Source organism: Lactuca sativa, chromosome 3 (assembly GCF_002870075.4).
Source record: "Lactuca sativa cultivar Salinas chromosome 3, Lsat_Salinas_v11, whole genome shotgun sequence".
In the NCBI taxonomy this organism is placed as follows: Eukaryota; Viridiplantae; Streptophyta; class Magnoliopsida; order Asterales; family Asteraceae; genus Lactuca; species Lactuca sativa.
This window is the reverse complement of record NC_056625.2, coordinates 34,060,292-34,079,637: the sequence shown is the minus strand read 5'-3', so window position 1 is coordinate 34,079,637 and position 19,346 is coordinate 34,060,292.

Genomic DNA, 19,346 nt, shown 5'->3' with positions numbered 1-19,346 from the left:
GGAATCGGGCCCCACCCGTATACACATTAACACATATACACATGTAATAATCACTAAGACAAATAGCATACAATACATTCATCAAGCTCCACCTGGCATTGGGCCTCGCCTGGTATACATATCACATACAACACATACAAGAGTCACGCAGACAACTAGCATCCTATCTATAACAAATCATGGGTCGGAATTGGTGCCTTCAACCCGTCAAGCACAGTGGGGAAACTTACCTCAAGTTGTCGAATATCTCAAATAAAAACTCGGACTATTGATCCAGAGAAATCACCACACTAACACCATCAAATAATTGATGGGTTTTAGCTATAAGAACATCCTATGTGCTCATACAAACCCTAATGCTTGGATCTAGGTTTCTCTATTGTACATGCAATTTATCCAAGACTATAAACCCTAGATCTAGCATATAATAATCAAGATAACATATAAATAAGGGTTTAGATCATACCTTGATTGTTATGTAGCAATAACAATCTCAAATCCTTCCTGTATTGACTTTAGAAAGCTTAGAGTCACAAATGTCACTCCTCTAATGGTTCACAAACACCAAGAGCAAGAGGATGAAGAAGAGAAGAGAAGGAGGCTCTCAAAATGTGTGGAAACCCTAGAAGGAAGCTTGTACACGTTTTTGGGGCATAAGGGCTCTTTAAATAGTGAGGCTATTAGGGTTATCTAACAAGGAAACCCTAATTTGGATGCTTAAGCCCTAAGCAACCCATGGACTCCTTTCCTTAAAGGCCTAGGACGATTTCTAATGGGTTTCCCCATAGAATTCGTCTAACCTTATAATATAAGGCAATCCATGGCCCAATTGCAATTATCTTATAATTACAATTCTAGTCCCTTAAGTTTAATTAATCTCTTTTAGTCACAAACTTAATTCTTATTAATTCTTGACTAATATTAATTAAACAATATGATTTCTCCTTTAATATATTATTCTCATAATATATTAATAAATCATATTTAATCCTTTCTCTCCATAATTCATCCTATCAAGTTGCTTTGGTGAAGGCAACCCAAAAGGACCATGCACCATCGGGTCAAGTACATACCAAAATAGTTATGGACTTAGACACTAATCCAACAGTCTCCCATTTAGATAAGTCTAATAACTATTATGCGTATGACTTCAGATCCTGATCTGCAATCGTAGCTTTCCAAAGCCGTTGTCAACTCTGATCTTATCAGATACGTGTGTCCTTTAGATAAGGGATCATATATTCCTCCATTCTAGATATCATATAAGACATGATTTCTAATCATTATCTTTGTACTATTTCTCGACTTCCGATTTATGACGACTGACTAATTGAACAAATCAAATTAGCCCTAGCCCGGCCGAGCATTTACGTTTGTCATCAATAAATCATCAAGGGGCCCAAAGATATTGCTTTTATCCTACTTTGGATAAAAGGAACGGATAAACTTTGATTCAATGCTCGCTTGCACTCACTCACCGAATCACACACAACAATATGTTTTATGACACCAAGTTACTGGTGCGTTTACATATTATCAATGTGCAACCGATTTGCAAGATACAACTCACACATCTCGGTTTCAAGAATATAAGATGTTATCGTCTCACCAATCACTCGTGATACAATTCATGGAGTGATCCAAGTGAGCGTGGGTTTAATCCAATGCTCAAATCATATTCATAAGCACTCATGAACGTTGCAGCAAACATTTGCTTATGTCTAATACTCTTTAGACAATCTACACACCAATTCACGACAGTCTTCATTCATACCTACTTCCAACATATGAACAACTGTGGCCCGTTCGAATAATTTGACTGTTCTCAACCAATTAAATTATTCAGGAAGTCAAAACATGCAAAGTGAAACACAAGGATAATACTAATCCCATATGGCCTCAAACCTTTGAGTATAATTAAAACACCTTTTATTTATCACCATATTGATTACTCATTATTTGTTGTTTCGGGTAATCAACTTTTTACTTGAATTATTACAACACTTGTCCCATGCTCTTAGCATGCACACAATGTTTACCTATGATTCTTACTTTGTGAAATAGATCAAACGAACATATTTCCAATCATACTCATTTCACAACTCCAAATCCTTTTTCATAAATGAAAGAATATCAAATTCTTGCCATTTATAGAATATGCTAGATTCTAACATTTTATGCAACGATCCTTTTGTAATATCACTGCACTAAAGTCACAATGACTATTACCAATGAAATTACAAAGTCCTCTATCGGAGATGGTTACAAGACAATTCCTTAGATATGATGTCTCTCACTCAAGGTACATTCCTTTGAACATCCTTTTGCATAAAAGTTTCTAATCTAGACATAGATTTTCAATATTCATGTAACGACCCAAATTTTTTTTTTTTGTTTGATATTACTTTAGAAAACATTAAATAATAAAAATATTGTCTAAATAAAAGAAACATTGTTTGTTCACACCATAAAACATTGCAACCATGTTCTCAAAAGCCAAACCGTACATCCCATCAAATATCAGAGTACAATCCCAGTAAATCTCATAAATGCGGAAACCGAAGAGTGTGTGTATGACGTGCCGCTACCGCGCCGGCTCCTTCCCCTTCGATGCAGAGGTACCTGAAAACAAAACTGTAAACGTAAGCACAAAGCTTAGTGAGTCCCCCCCAACGTACCGCATACCATACAAACACATAACATATATACTGCCAGACTATTCTGGGGTGCCTGACTACCCGGTACGGCCATTCTGGGGTGCCGACCTACCCATACGGCCATTCTGGGGTGCCGTCTTACCCGTGTCAAGCCATTCTGGGGTGCTGACTACCCATCGGTCCTAACAACCGATCCTCGGGGACTATTTCACCCCTACTACTACGATCACATATAACATAACAAGCCAGCATACATACATATCGTCACATACTGTCAGACGTATCTGGGGTGTCTGACTACCCTTCGGTCCGAACAACCAACTCTACTACTATCACATACAGCATATCATGCTAGCATATAACATGTCAGGTACTAGCGAACTTAGATGATATCACAAAGACAATCATTTATCATACAACTCCTACTGGTGGGTCGGCATTGTGGCCTTAGACCCACCGCTACTGGAAGGTAACTCACCTCAAAGTAGCTGCTGAACTGATCGGGAACTAACTGACTGCTGCTGCTCCGGGAGTCCTCCGGCTGCAATTTCCACGACATACTCAATCAAACACTGCTAACTGTCCTTTAGGTAAAATGACCATTTTACCCCTGGATTAACTCTAAGCCAAAGCTGGAGTCAACTTTCAGTTGACCCGACTCGCCGAGTCCCTAGCAAACCAATGTCCTGGGTCCCTGGTTCTACTCGTCGAGTCGGGCTATGACTCGACGAGTTCGCCTTCTAACTGCCATTCAACACCTTCATCCTACTCGCCGAGTTGTATGAACAACTCGTCGAGTTCATCTTCATCCGATGAACACTTTATGCTAAGACTCGCCGAGTTGTATGAACAACTCGCCGAGTCTGTTCTTGAGCTATGAAGATTGCCTTGGACTCGCCGAGTCAGGGCATTGACTCGCCGAGTCCTAACATGGGTGAGTTCAGCTCCCAACTCACCGAGTCACCCCCTGTGACTCAAGGCTCAACTCGACACATGAAGAAGGGACCAATTCGGTGACTCGCGACCAGACTCGCCGAGTCACCTATGCGACTCGCCGAGTCGTCGCCATGCACTCCTTAAGTATACCGATCTGCTCGGTTCCAGACCATGCCATTCATAGATCTGGACTTCTAGGACACGAATCACACGTAAAGTTTCCAACTTTACGTGTGGATATTCACCAATATGGATTATAAGGCTCAAAATGTCTCAAAATGGTAGATCTAGGGCTAACAAGCCTTATGAGGCCAAAAAGCTAACAGATTTGAGCTCCTGGAGCTCAATCTTACATAGATCCAGAGGCCAAACGCCTTATTACAACATATAATGAACATGCAAACTTGGGAAATTGACCAAGAAGGACCCAAATGAAGTTTTAAGCATAGAATCAAGGGGAAAACGGGTTGTACCTCAAAGGAAATGTTGAAATGACACAAGGATGGCTGATCTCCTTCTCCTCTTCTTGATCTACTCCTCTTACACTTCAAAACCTTCAAGAACACACCAAGAACACCTCAAACTCTCAAGAAAACAAAGGAAAACGATGTAGGGGGAGTTCTGGGGGTGAATGGGGACGAGTTGGGGCGGAATGAGAGTTTAAATAGGGTGCAAACCCTTGAAACTTAGGGTTTCATCCCGCAGCGGTGACTCGCCGAGTCCAGGATATGGACTCGTCGAGTCGCCTACTTAAAACGCGTCCTGAGTCTCGTCCCTACTCGGCGAGTCGGACCCTATGACTCGCCGAGTCCAAGGCTAAATTAGGGCAATGCTCAATAAAATTCACATACCGGAAACCAGGTGCTACAAATCTCCCCCACTTATTTTAGACTTCGTCCTCGAAGTCTGCTGCCTGATCCTGAAACAGCTCGGGGTAGTGCTCCATCATCTCGTCTACCGGCTCCCAAGTCCACTCTGAACCCTTACGGTGTTGCCATTGCACCTTCACTAGCTCCACCCTCTTGTTCCTTCAATCCTTCGACTTCCTGTCGAGGATTGCGACTGGGCGCTCGATGTAGTTCAGGCTGTCATCAACCTGAATATCCTCCAAAGGTACTACTGCAGAATCGTCCACTAGGCACTTCCGCAACTGCGAAACATGGAAAGTGCTGTGGATCTGGCTAAGCTCGGCTGGCAGATCCAGCCTATATGCTACCTTGCCCACCCGGGCTAAAACCCTGAACGGTCCGATGAATCGCGGGCCCAACTTGCCCCGCTTCCTGAATCGGATGACGCCTTTCCACGGTGACACCTTCAGGAGGACCATATCCCCGACCTGGAACTCTAAATCGGATCGACGCTTGTCGGCATAACTTTTCTGTCGACTCTGAGCAGTCTGAAGCCTGCTCCGGACCTGCTGTATCCTCTCAGTCGTCTTGAGCACCACTTCGGTGCTTCCCATAACTCTCTGGCCAACCTCACCCCAGCATATCGGGGTCCTACACCTCCGTCCGTACAACATCTCGAAGGGAGGGCGGTCGATACTCGCGTGATAGCTGTTGTTGTAGGAGAACTCAGCCAAAGGAAGATAGGTATCCCAGCTACCACCGAAATCCAGAACACACGCCCGCAACATGTCCTCCAAAGTCTGGATGGTCCGCTCACTCTGCCCATCTGTCTGCGGGTGAAAGGCGGTGCTGAAATGCAGACGAGTGCCCAACTCGTCATGGAATCTCTTCCAAAACCTGGAAGTAAAACGCACATCCCTGTCCGAGATCACCGATACTGGCACCCCATGCCGCGCCACAATCTCCCTGATATAGATGTCGGCCAATTTCTCGGCCGATATGCTCTCCGGAATCGGAATAAAGTGAGCACTCTTGGTCAATCTATCCACGATGACCCAAATCGAATCCACTCCACGCGCGGTCCTGGGAAGCTTCGTGATAAAATCCATCGTGATATCTTCCCACTTCCACAGTGGAATGTCCAACGGCTGCATCTTGCCATGCGGCCTCTGATGTTCGGCCTTGACCTTCCTGCAGGTCAAGCACCGCTCGACGTACCATGCCACATCCCGCTTCATGCAGGGCCACCAATAGTCTAGACGAAGATCCCTATACATCTTCGTCGCCCCGGGATGAATAGGGAATCGGGACTTGTGCGCCTCCTCCATCAAAATCTGGCGCACGCCCCCGTGATACGGCACCCACACCCTATGGTGTAGTGTCAATAACCCTCGGCTATCATAACCGAAGGAGGAAACCTGACCTACTACGCGCTCGTTCTTCCGATGCTCCTCCTTGATAGCCTCCTGTTGAGCTTCCCGAATCTGCTCCAACAGGGGAGTCACCACAGTCATCCTCAAACAGGCGTCCCTGATCGGCGCCGTCTTGCGGCTAAGCGCATCGGCCACCACATTGGCCTTTCCCGGGTGGTAAAGGATCTCGCAATCATAATCCTTCACCACATCCAACCACCGACGCTGCCTCATGTTCAGATTCGGCTGGTCCATGAGGTACCTCAAGCTCTTGTGGTCCGTGTAGATGGTACACCGAACCCCATAGAGGTAATGTCGCCAAATCTTGAGGGCAAATACCACCGCCCCCAACTCCAAATCGTGCGTCGGGTAGTTCGCCTCGTGAGGCTTGAGCTGCCTCGAAGCGTAAGCAATGACATGCCCCCTTTGCATCAGCACCGCGCCCAACCCAGAAATGGACGCATCGCAATAAACCACGAAATCCTCCACGCCCTCTGGCAGGGCTAAGATCGGCGCCTCACACAATCTCTGTCTCAGCGTCTCAAATGCAGCCTGCTGCTCGGGTCCCCACCGAAAGACCACGGCTTTCTTCGTCAGCCGCGTCAGGGGCACGGCTATCTTGGAGAAATCCTGGATAAATCTCCGATAGTAGCCTGCCAATCCTAGGAAGCTCCGAATCTCAGATGGGGACTTCGGAACCTCCCATCTCATCACGGCCTCGACCTTGGCCGGATCGACCAGGATCCCGTTCTGGTTGACGAGGTGCCCCAGAAATTGCACCTCGCGCAACCAAAACTCACACTTGGAGAACTTGGCATACAAGCTCTCCCTCCTCAGGGTCTCTAACACCTCTCTCAAATGCTCCTCATGATCCTCCCGGGTCTTGGAATAAACCAAGATATCGTCGATAAAGACTATCACAGACCGGTCCAGCATCGGTCTGCATACACGGTTCATGAGGTCCATGAACGCGGCAGGAGCATTGGTGAGCCCAAACGGCATCACCACAAACTCGTAATGGCCATAGCGCGTCCGAAACGCGGTCTTCTGCATATCCTCCTCCCTGACCCTCATCTGATGATAACCCGAACGCAAATCAATCTTGGAAAACCAAGATGCGCCCTGAAGCTGGTCAAAGAGGTCATCAATCCTCGGAAGCGGGTAACGGTTCTTCACCGTTACCTTGTTCAGCTCCCGATAATCTATACACATCCGATGCGACCCATCCTTCTTTTTCACAAACAGAATCGGGGCTCCCCAGGGCGAACTGCTCGGCCGAATAAATCCCTTGTCCAGCAGCTCCTGCAGCTGCGTAGACAACTCCTGCATCTCGGGAGGAGCCAACCGATACGGTGCTTTGGCTATCGGAGCCGCACCGGGAACGAGGTCAATCCTGAACTCCACCTGTCGCTCCGGAGGTATCCCAGGTAGTTCCTCCGGAAAAACATCAGCAAAATCTCGAACCACCGGGACCTCGCTCACGGTCGCCTTACCCGCCTCCCGGGTGTCCATCACGTACGCGACATAACCCGCGCATCCCTGCTGAAGGTAGCGCCTAGCCCTCGCTGCTGAACATACAGTGGGTCCACACTGCGGCCGCTCTCCATGAATCACTAACTCTCCCCCGCTTGGGGTCTTGACTCGCACTAGCTGTTGTGCGCAATCTATCACCGCCCCATTAGGGCTCAACCAATCCATACCAATAATCACCTTGTTCCCACGCAATGGAATGGGAACCAAGTCTACCAGGTAACACTCCTCAAACAGTCGCAGGACACAATCTCGAAACACCATCGATGCTCGCACCGATCGATCATCGGCAATCTCTACCTCCAACGGGCAATCTAACTCGCCTGAAGTCTCATGAAATCTCTTGCTAAGAGCAAGAGAAACGAACGATCGGGATGCACCCGAGTCGAACAATACCTGAACCGGGATGCCGTTCACATGGAACGATCCTAATACACATGTATACACACGAAGCACATATCAATATCATAACAACGTAAAATAAAAGATAGAAGGAAGGAATCATACCCGTCACCACATCGGGCGCGGCGCGTGCCTCCTCGGCAGTCAACTGAAATGCCCGACTCCTCACCACTGGAGCCTCTGCCTTGCCCTGACGGCCATCCGTGATCCGCAGGGTCGCTGGAGCTGGCGCCTTCACTGGCGCTGAAGCTGTCAACATGGGGCAATTGGCCTTCTTGTGGCCCCTCTGGTTGCAGTGGAAACACAGCAACTCCGATGTCTGAATAACGGTCGCAGGAGCAGTGCAATCCCTGCTGATATGCCCAAACTTGCCGCACTTGTAGCAGCCTGACGATCCCATCCTGCACGCCCCCTCGTGCGGCCTGCCGCACCTCCTGCAGCGGCTCGGTCCCGACTGGCCTTTCGGCCTCCCATCTGATCCCTTGGGCTTCTTCCCCGAAGCCCCTGATGCCTGACCATCCTCAAGTTTCCGTTTCCGGATGTGCTCCAAATCTATCTCTCTCTCCCTAGCCCTGGCAATCATGGAGTCCAGGGTAGGGCAAGCCGAAAAGCTAACATGCTCCCGAATGTCAGCTCGTAGCATATCGTGGTAACGAGTCCTCCTCATATCCTCGTCACCTGCATACTGGGGCACCAATAAAGCCCTCTCCCGAAACTTGGCGGTGATCTCCGCCACGGTCTCCGTCGTCTGCCTCATGTTTAAGAACTCCCTGGCCAGCTGCTGAAGCTCGACCGCTGGCGCAAACTCTGCCCTGAACCTAGCCACAAAGTCCGACCAGGTCATTGCCTCGACAGCCGAGGCTCCCATCGAGTCACCCACTGACTCCCACCAATCTCGGGCCCGGTCCCGTAAACACCCTGCTGCGTACCTCACCTTCGACCCCTCAGGGCAGAAGCTGATCAACTGGGCGGACTCGATATCCGCAATCCACCGCCTGGCGACAATGGGGTCCTTCACCCCATGGAAATCCGGCGCACCACTGCTCCTGAAGTCCTTGAAGGACAGTGTGCGAGATCCTGACTGGCTAGAGGCCAAGTCGCTCCTGAATGCCCGTAGGCGATCCTCCATCATCTCCACGATCCCTTCCTTGATCGACCCAAAGATGATGGGGGTCGACTCAAGGATGCCCCTAGTGATCTCCGACGTGATGAACTCACGTAGCCTCTCCTCAATCGGCTCGGTGCCAGATCCCGAACCTGACCCCTCTCCTGACCCGCCATCTGTCGGTCTCGGTCGAAGTACCACCATTCTGCAAAACATCAATAATAATCATTAGTGGTACTGCTACTTTCTGAGGGATCTCAACTACTAACAGGTTCCTTGGTCTCGTCTTGGCCTTCCTCGGCTCGGGTACGGATCCTCTGCTTTCAGTAGTACGGGCCCATACTACCTTCCACATCTATCCGTACCTTCTCCGAGGAATTCCTCGACTCCACCAACTCCCCTCTACTACTGCTACTAATCTCTGCTGCTCTCATCCTAGGCTTGCCCTAGGTAACTTCTGACTCTACTCAAACCAGTCCTCAGCTGCTGAAGGCCTCATTGTAATGCCAATTAGCCACCACCTGAATACCACCACATGTAATGAGGCTTGGATAATCCTTCGAGTAAAAGTCTCGTCCCTACAACGGTTGGACTCAAACGAGAGCTGCGCAGTAGGGCCAAATCCAGCACTCTGAGATTATTCAACCCTGCTCACCGTGATGTGACGTTTTCACCTAATGGCTAACTCCCACCACTCAGAGTCCCACAAAGCACAAAGCAAGCAGCATTCGGACAAGGGGAAAATCTAACCACAACATACTCAACAATCATATCCACAAGGCAAGAATCTGAACTAGCATGCAACACAAACTCATAAACTCAGGCATAACCTAAACAGGCTATCCTACTACTGTCTAATCAGCACTATCATGCAGCAAAAAAAAGCACAAATAACAGGCACATAAGGCATCACTCCTAGATCCTTAGCCTACTCTAGCATGCAATATTCACAAAGCTGATAAACATAACATAAACTTGTATGGGTACTATGGGGAATACTTACTTGAGCTCGGCCGGTCGCGCACGTCACACACTTTACTCTTTCTCGGGTTTTAAAGAATAATTTCTTTTGAAAAATCTTTCAATCCCTCGGTTTGAGTCCAAACACTCCCGAAGGCGTGTCCGAATCCCTCAAACCAGGGCTCTGATACCAACTTGTAACGACCCAAATTTTTTTTTTTTTGTTTGATATTACTTTAGAAAACATTAAATAATAAAAATATTGTCTAAATAAAAGAAACATTGTTTGTTCACACCATAAAACATTGCAACCATGTTCTCAAAAGCCAAACCGTACATCCCATCAAATATCAGAGTACAATCCCAGTAAATCTCATAAATGCGGAAACCGAAGAGTGTGTGTATGACGTGCCGCTACCGCGCCGGCTCCTTCCCCTTCGATGCAGAGGTACCTGAAAACAAAACTGTAAACGTAAGCACAAAGCTTAGTGAGTCCCCCCCCAACGTACCGCATACCATACAAACACATAACATATATACTGCCAGACTATTCTGGGGTGCCTGACTACCCGGTACGGCCATTCTGGGGTGCCGACCTACCCATACGGCCATTCTGGGGTGCCGTCTTACCCGTGTCAAGCCATTCTGGGGTGCTGACTACCCATCGGTCCTAACAACCGATCCTCGGGGACTATTTCACCCCTACTACTACGATCACATATAACATAACAAGCCAGCATACATACATATCGTCACATACTGTCAGACGTATCTGGGGTGTCTGACTACCCTTCGGTCCGAACAACCAACTCTACTACTATCACATACAGCATATCATGCTAGCATATAACATGTCAGGTACTAGCGAACTTAGATGATATCACAAAGACAATCATTTATCATACAACTCCTACTGGTGGGTCGGCATTGTGGCCTTAGACCCACCGCTACTGGAAGGTAACTCACCTCAAAGTAGCTGCTGAACTGATCGGGAACTAACTGACTGCTGCTGCTCCGGGAGTCCTCCGGCTGCAATTTCCACGACATACTCAATCAAACACTGCTAACTGTCCTTTAGGTAAAATGACCATTTTACCCCTGGATTAACTCTAAGCCAAAGCTGGAGTCAACTTTCAGTTGACCCGACTCGCCGAGTCCCTAGCAAACCAATGTCCTGGGTCCCTGGTTCTACTCGTCGAGTCGGGCTATGACTCGACGAGTTCGCCTTCTAACTGCCATTCAACACCTTCATCCTACTCGCCGAGTTGTATGAACAACTCGTCGAGTTCATCTTCATCCGATGAACACTTTATGCTAAGACTCGCCGAGTTGTATGAACAACTCGCCGAGTCTGTTCTTGAGCTATGAAGATTGCCTTGGACTCGCCGAGTCAGGGCATTGACTCGCCGAGTCCTAACATGGGTGAGTTCAGCTCCCAACTCACCGAGTCACCCCCTGTGACTCAAGGCTCAACTCGACACATGAAGAAGGGACCAATTCGGTGACTCGCGACCAGACTCGCCGAGTCACCTATGCGACTCGCCGAGTCGTCGCCATGCACTCCTTAAGTATACCGATCTGCTCGGTTCCAGACCATGCCATTCATAGATCTGGACTTCTAGGACACGAATCACACGTAAAGTTTCCAACTTTACGTGTGGATATTCACCAATATGGATTATAAGGCTCAAAATGTCTCAAAATGGTAGATCTAGGGCTAACAAGCCTTATGAGGCCAAAAAGCTAACAGATTTGAGCTCCTGGAGCTCAATCTTACATAGATCCAGAGGCCAAACGCCTTATTACAACATATAATGAACATGCAAACTTGGGAAATTGACCAAGAAGGACCCAAATGAAGTTTTAAGCATAGAATCAAGGGGAAAACGGGTTGTACCTCAAAGGAAATGTTGAAATGACACAAGGATGGCTGATCTCCTTCTCCTCTTCTTGATCTACTCCTCTTACACTTCAAAACCTTCAAGAACACACCAAGAACACCTCAAACTCTCAAGAAAACAAAGGAAAACGATGTAGGGGGAGTTCTGGGGGTGAATGGGGACGAGTTGGGGCGGAATGAGAGTTTAAATAGGGTGCAAACCCTTGAAACTTAGGGTTTCATCCCGCAGCGGTGACTCGCCGAGTCCAGGATATGGACTCGTCGAGTCGCCTACTTAAAACGCGTCCTGAGTCTCGTCCCTACTCGGCGAGTCGGACCCTATGACTCGCCGAGTCCAAGGCTAAATTAGGGCAATGCTCAATAAAATTCACATACCGGAAACCAGGTGCTACAATTCAATTCCCAATATGGAAAACTTTCCATACTTACCATATGATAACTCATTCTCAATAGAATCTTATCTATTCATAATAATGTCGATATGGTCCATCCAATACTATACTTCCAACTACTCACAAGCGACCAATCCTAGGCGAACTTTGGATTGTCCTTTGATAGTTGTTTAATTATCTTAGTCAAAACCGATTCTCGTCCTTTTTCCCTCTAAATGCGCTAGACATTTGGAAAATTTTAGAATGGTCAAATATTATAGCATTTGCAATCAATCCTACACCCGAAGCGTATGGGACACGATGCATAATGTCTTACATGAAGATTCGATACTTTATCAATCTTCTGACATAATATTTTATGTGCTACGTTCTCAAGATTCGAACTATGAAGAGGAATGCCGTAATCATAATCGAAATTTGAGAGCACACTATGTTTCCTTGACTAAATTATTAACATTCCACAACCTAAGCCTTTAGATTTGAAATGAAGCATAATATTCTCTCCCTTAATTATAGCAAAACAACTTTTCAACTCTTGTGACTTTGCAAAGTATAACTCTTGTTTTCTATAATTAATATTGCTAACTTGCAATACTTTCCATAATAATCATACAATCATAAAATTTATGCTCCCACTATCATGATGATTATTATAAACATAACACTTATGCTCCCACTAGCTTTGACATGTATTCAGAAACCAGCTTAACTTCCAAAAAAACAATACTTATTGAATTTATTAAGTTCATGTTTCTAATACCCAATGCTTTGATAATCTTTTATCTAAGCTTATACACCTTTCCCTTAGATAGCTCATATGAGTGTCTAAACAATTAAGACTAATTGCCAAATCTCACAATTCGAATCATGGAAAGGGATACCGTAACCATAATCAAATTTGAGAATTCAATTTCACAATCACTATCTTCTTAAAATCTCTCTTAGTGAAAGCATTTCCTCACAGTCATTTTCATGAAGGAGGGAATCTTATGACACTTAGATTTTAATGGTGTATGTGTTCCTATCCATGTGAATTTGTCAAAACTAAAGTTTGCGACAAATTCAAACTCATATGGACCGAACTTTCTTAATCTTGATTTCTTGCCTTATGGTAGCACAGCTGCCCACCATGTCTTACAAGTAGTTAAGCAGCTTACCTTTTCCTATCAATGTACTTTTCATTGATCAAGGTCCTTGTCTTTTATGCATTCAAATGAGAACTCATAGGGCTCACATGCATAATTAACTCAATTGGAACGGCACAGACGCAATATAGTGTCAACACGATAGGTTGTAAACCTCAACTCGTGTGCTAGTGATGATCGATAAGGTCTATTTTGATTTGTTCTTAAAACCTTTCAAGACTATTAAAACTCCCACTGACTCCTTGACATATAAGATTCTCTTGTCAATAAACATTTCTTGACAAACAAATATTCAAGAGTTAGTGTAGTTTTTATCAAAACAAAACACTTCATAAAATTGGTCCTAGTTGGTCTTTGTCTTATCCAAGACATCACAACTTTCCACATTTGATGAATGTTATAAACCTACTTATCACTCAATTTCACAATCTTAACTCTAAGACTTGTTTTGGAACGAAGTATGATTGACTTCTTGATTTAACCATTTCTTCAATTCTTGATTCCTCTTCGTAGACATGCAATTGTACTAAGACTCACTTAGAGGATCAATTGAGATATGGTTCTTAATCATTAAGACTTATCATAGAGCATAAAAGGTACTCTCCCTTCTTCTTAGAATGGAGAAACTTTTATCTTTCTGCCTACTTGATTCTTCTTATTCGTCTTGCTATTGATTTAAACCTTTTAAATCAATTCAGAATTACACTTAATCTTATAAGTATAATCATATTTACTAAACCTTTAGTAAATCATGATGAATATCTTGTTACTCTTATGGTGGACTTGATCAACACGCAACTTTGTGTATTCGATCTCCTAGTCCTTCACTTGACACTTTGTCAATGAATTAGTCTAATTTCCAAATATCAAATTTCTCATTCATCGTGCAACCAAGTTGCATGATTCCAAGTTTCTGTCCAACTGAAACTTGGGCGATGAGAAACTTTCCCTATTCGGTCATTTCCACAAATAACATAACTAAGAATCAAATCCATTCAAACATTAATTTTTCATACACACCATTGCAAGGATAAATAAATAATATAAAATCAAATTTTATTTTATTGCGGAAAAATTTGTCCTTACAATGCAATTCATTGAAAAAGTATGCTAATACATCTTTCTTAGCAATCTAATTCTAACTCTAAGTAGCAGCTCGAGAATCTAATCTTCAAGTAATGCGATCGAAATCCATTCCTTCACGGTTAGATTCTGCTCACTTCTTCCCTTAAGCTTCCTTTCTTTTCTTCGATCCTACAAATCATCAATAGTAATCTTATCACATTATGTATTAAGAATCTAGAATAGAAGCTTAAAATAGTTAGTCAATGGATTTTACCTAAAGCAGAGCCATACGTTTTGACTCTCCCATCTCTTAGATCTCTTAGGTAAACAGGGCAACTTCGTCTCCAATGCCCCTTCTCTTGGCAATAAAAGCAAATTGACTCTTTTGGAACAACACATGGAACTATTTCAGATATTGCCTTTCTCTTATGATCAAACTCTTCGATCATGGCATGTCTTTCATTGCCATTGCCTATATCCATAGAGGTCTGGAAGGCAGATTCACCAATCGACTTTGCTTTTCCATTGCGCCAAATCATTGCTGATTCAGCGGCAATAAGCATGTAGGTGAGATTTATAAGGGTCACGTCGTGGTTCATCATATAGTACTCTCTTACGAACTCACTATACGAGTTAGGAATTGACTGAAGAACCCAATCAACAGCCATCTCCTCACAGACAACAGATCCCAACATTCTTAACCTATCAATGTGTGACTTCATCTCTAGGACGTGTGCACACACTGACTTTCCTTCTTTATGTTTACTTGCCAAAAGGGCTTGAGTGAGTTTGAACTTTTCAAGCCCTCGAACTTGTGGGTTAGGGAGAATAATTGGAGGAGGTGGAGGAAGTGAAGCATGATCTCTTGTTCCTCGATCGAATCGTGGAATATCATCTTCATGTGGAAAGCTTGTTCCACGAGATTTAGGAAGACCATAGTTGTCATACTTTGACATCTACAAAACGGGAGAAAACGAATTCAAGTTAGTTGATTGATTGAGTCCTTAATAAATCACCCAAATGAGATATTAAGGCTAGGACCCAACACAATATGCTACAACCTAGAAAAGGGATGCCGTAATCTAGCTACAAAATATTTGAAGGTAAGTGAATGACGATTCACTAATTTCCACCATTAAAAACGAAAAAGAAATTTAAGTTTTAAATTTATGAAAACTCCTAGATCCTTTGAGATTCATTGAACTTTTCAATGGCATGTTTAAATCTCGATATGCCCCTCTAGTTTGTGACTGGGATGTCGAGGATCACAAAGCGGGTGTGAATAACCATGCAAACTTACATGGTGCCCTCACATGTTACAGTCACCTATTCGATGTGCCGGTAAACCACACCCGCTCCACCGAACTATGCTAAATATTGAGTCACCCTTTGCTACCTTTGCTTAGAGCCATTTAGTGTGCCGGTAAACCACACACGCTCCACTAACGTCTTCGCAAGAGTACAAAGTGTAATTTCATGGAATTGAATCAATTCACTTTTCCTAAGTAACTAAGATTGGGAATTTGTAAAACATTTAGTTACTTTTGTACTTCATTATACTTATAATGGAAGGTTTTGTCCTATCCTACCCGTTCGGCTAACGACCCTCCACTAGTCAAGAGTGCGGTGGGTAAGAGTGGATACCCATTCAATCGCCATTTTGTAGGCAATTTCCTTAAACACCCCTTATAGACCAGCTTCGTAAATGAGGCCTACTGACGGTAAGACTGACTTTTACTCATACATATATATAATGTTAGACTTTTAATGTTATATATAGTATAGGGTGTATTTTAAACTTTTAAAATACTAGGAGGTCAGCTTTAACAATTATACTTTTAATTCAATTAAATTGTAAACCTAAACTTTTATGGATTTATTAAACCTCCTTTAATTATACACCTTAATTAATTAATAAAACCATAAGGGTGTGATTTGAACTTTTCAAAACAATACTAGGGTTTTAGAATTTAACATTCCTAAATTAAACCTTTTAATCAACTTTTAAATTCCAAAACTTGAGGGCAAGTTTTGAAACATTTCAAAACATTAGGGTTTCAACTATTTAAATTTCAAAACTTAAACATTTGAGTTCAAATTTAAACTATAAAACCTAAAGGGGAAAAATTGAAACTTTTCATACAAGATAATTCAAATCTAAATTACAAATAATCAAATATTATCTAATAAAACAAATGATTATCTAAATTTTGACAATTATCTTCTATTTAGGTAAGGATAATCACCAAATATTGATAAAATTCGGATTTTATAACAAAAACATGTTTATGGTAATTATCCAACCCCAAAACAGGAAGAAAATCGCGAAAATTAGCTGTCAGGCGTTTCGACTCGTCGAGTGCACCAAGTGACTCGGTGAGTCAAACACTCAGAACCCAAAAATTCGATTTTCAGCTACATAATGCATCAATACAATAGAAACCAAGCATGGCTCTGATACCACTGATGGGTTTTAGCTATAAGAACATCCTATGTGCTCATACAAACCCTAATGCTTGGATCTAGGTTTCTCTATTGTACATGCAATTTATCCAAGACTATAAACCCTAGATCTAGCATATGATAATCAAGATAACATATAAATATGGGTTTAGATCATACCTTGATTGTTATGTAGCAATAACAATCTCAAATCCTTCTTGTATTGACTTTAGAAAGCTTAGAGTCACAAATGTCACTCCTCTAATGGTTCACAAACACCAAGAGCAAGAGGATGAAGAAGAGAAGAGAAGGAGGCTCTCAAAACGTGTGGAAACCCTAGAAGGAAGCTTGTACACGTTTTTGGGTCATAAGGGCTCTTTAAATAGTGAGGCTATTAGGGTTATTTAATAAGGAAACCCTAATTTGGATGCTTAAGCCCTAAGCAACCCATGGACTCCTTTCCTTAAAGGCCTAGGATGATTTCTAATGGGTTTCCCCATAGAATTCGTCTAACCTTATAATATAAGGCAATCCATGGCCCAATTGCAATTATCTTATAATTACAATTCCAGTCCCTTAAGTTTAATTAATATCTTTTAGTCACAAACTTAATTATTATTAATTCTTGACTAATATTAATTAAACAATATGATTTCTCCTTTAATATATTATTCTCATAATATATTAATAAATCATATTTAATCCTTTTTCTCCATAATTCATCCTATCAAGTTGCTTTGGTGAAGGCAACCCAAAAGGACCATGCACCATCGGGTCAAGTACATACCAAAATAGTTATGGACTTAGACACTAATCCAACAATAATATCCATTCAATAATTGGGTTACCACCCATAACTGGAATCCAGTCCAATTGTCCAACACTCAGGGTAAAAGACCATTTTACCCATTCCTAACTTGGCCAAACATTCAAGGCTCAATCCAATAGCACCAAAAAGCCCAATATGGCCCAAATCTATAAAAGATTCCCAAATCCCTTTATGGGCCCAAACACAAGAAGGCCCAATGACCAACAATGGCTTAAAATCAGAAGGGTTGATGACCCATCAAGGCCCATACTTCCTTAGTTCGAAAATAGCCCAAAGTCACAAAAGCCCAATCCATGATTGGTACGCCACGCATACCAGACGTATGCCCAACGTACTAAGTTGCATGCAAGTCGCGAACACGGGCACGTACACGCAGCGTACTCTAGAGTACGCCTAGCATACACGCCTATTAAGCACTTTTTCCTTTAGTGCTTAATACTTGCATTCTGTAACACCCTGGTATTAAGATAATTTCAAATTCATCCATATGGTTTTAATTTATGTCATTTTGGTCCCTATAATAGAAGGAAGTAGCCATGAGAAGCCCTAGTGGTAATTTTGTAATTTTGGGACAGGAGGAGTACGCTAAGCGTACATGAGGGTACGTTGGGCGTACACTTATATACGTTGGGCATACTCATGTCTGGAGGAAACCCTAAGTGTTAAGGTTTGAGGAGTATTTAAACATCCTTATGGCTCATTTATCCCCACCTTTTCAGCCTCGAAAGTCTTAGAGACGTTCTTCCAAAACCCTAGTCCCTTAAAGTGTGATTTGAGTCTTAAAGTGTGTTCTTGGTGTATTAGAGGAAGGAGGAGTTGCATCATGAAGCTTTCAAGTGGAAACAAGCTTGTGGATCTAGGATCTGTGCCTCTTTGTGAAGCTCCAAAAGGTATAAAGTATATACCTTTATGTTTTGATTGTTATATCCCATCTTTGGAAGTTTTATGTTGCTTTTCTTATCCCAAAGGTCCCATTTTATGCATGTTTGGTTATTGACGTTTTGAGCTGTCCTTTCAGACCCAATGAAGGGTCCTAAGCCATAAAATGAGATCCCAATGGCTAGAATTATCTCATGCATCTTGTAGAGGGTCTTAATGGATTAAGACCTTGTATTAAGGACTTTATGGACGTGAAAAGTCATAAAGTTGGAGACTTTAGGGTGCATTTGGACCTTAGATCTGAAGTATCGACTTAAGTGCTTAAGCCATTGAGCACTTAATGAGGATTTAAAATCTGTGAGATTACCCCCCACATAGGTGGGAGTACGCCTCGCGTACTCGGTCAGCCACCCTGTAAGCTGGTCAATGTGAGGCTTCGCGTACGCTTAGCGTACCTGTGAAGTCATAATAGCCACCATGATGCATGCCACTTTGGTTGCATTATTTTAGTGCTTCATATACTCAGCTATTTCTGCGGCAGTAGGTTAGGTTTCATCAATCTCGAGAAGTTCCTTTTTGAGCACATACTCTTTGTCCTCAAAATGTAGAGCCATCTTGATGTTTCACATCCAATCATTATAATTGGTGCCATCAAAGGTAACTCTCGAGCAGATGTTTAGAAGTGAGAAGTTGTTGGAGGAGGAGGAACCAGAAGCACTGTTGGGAGTTGACATCTAAAAAGAAAAGGGACTTTTAGGTTAGATAGAAGTAATCCTTAATATAACAACCAAATGAAATATTAAGGCTAGGATCCAACTAGATTTTTCACAACTTAGAAAACAGA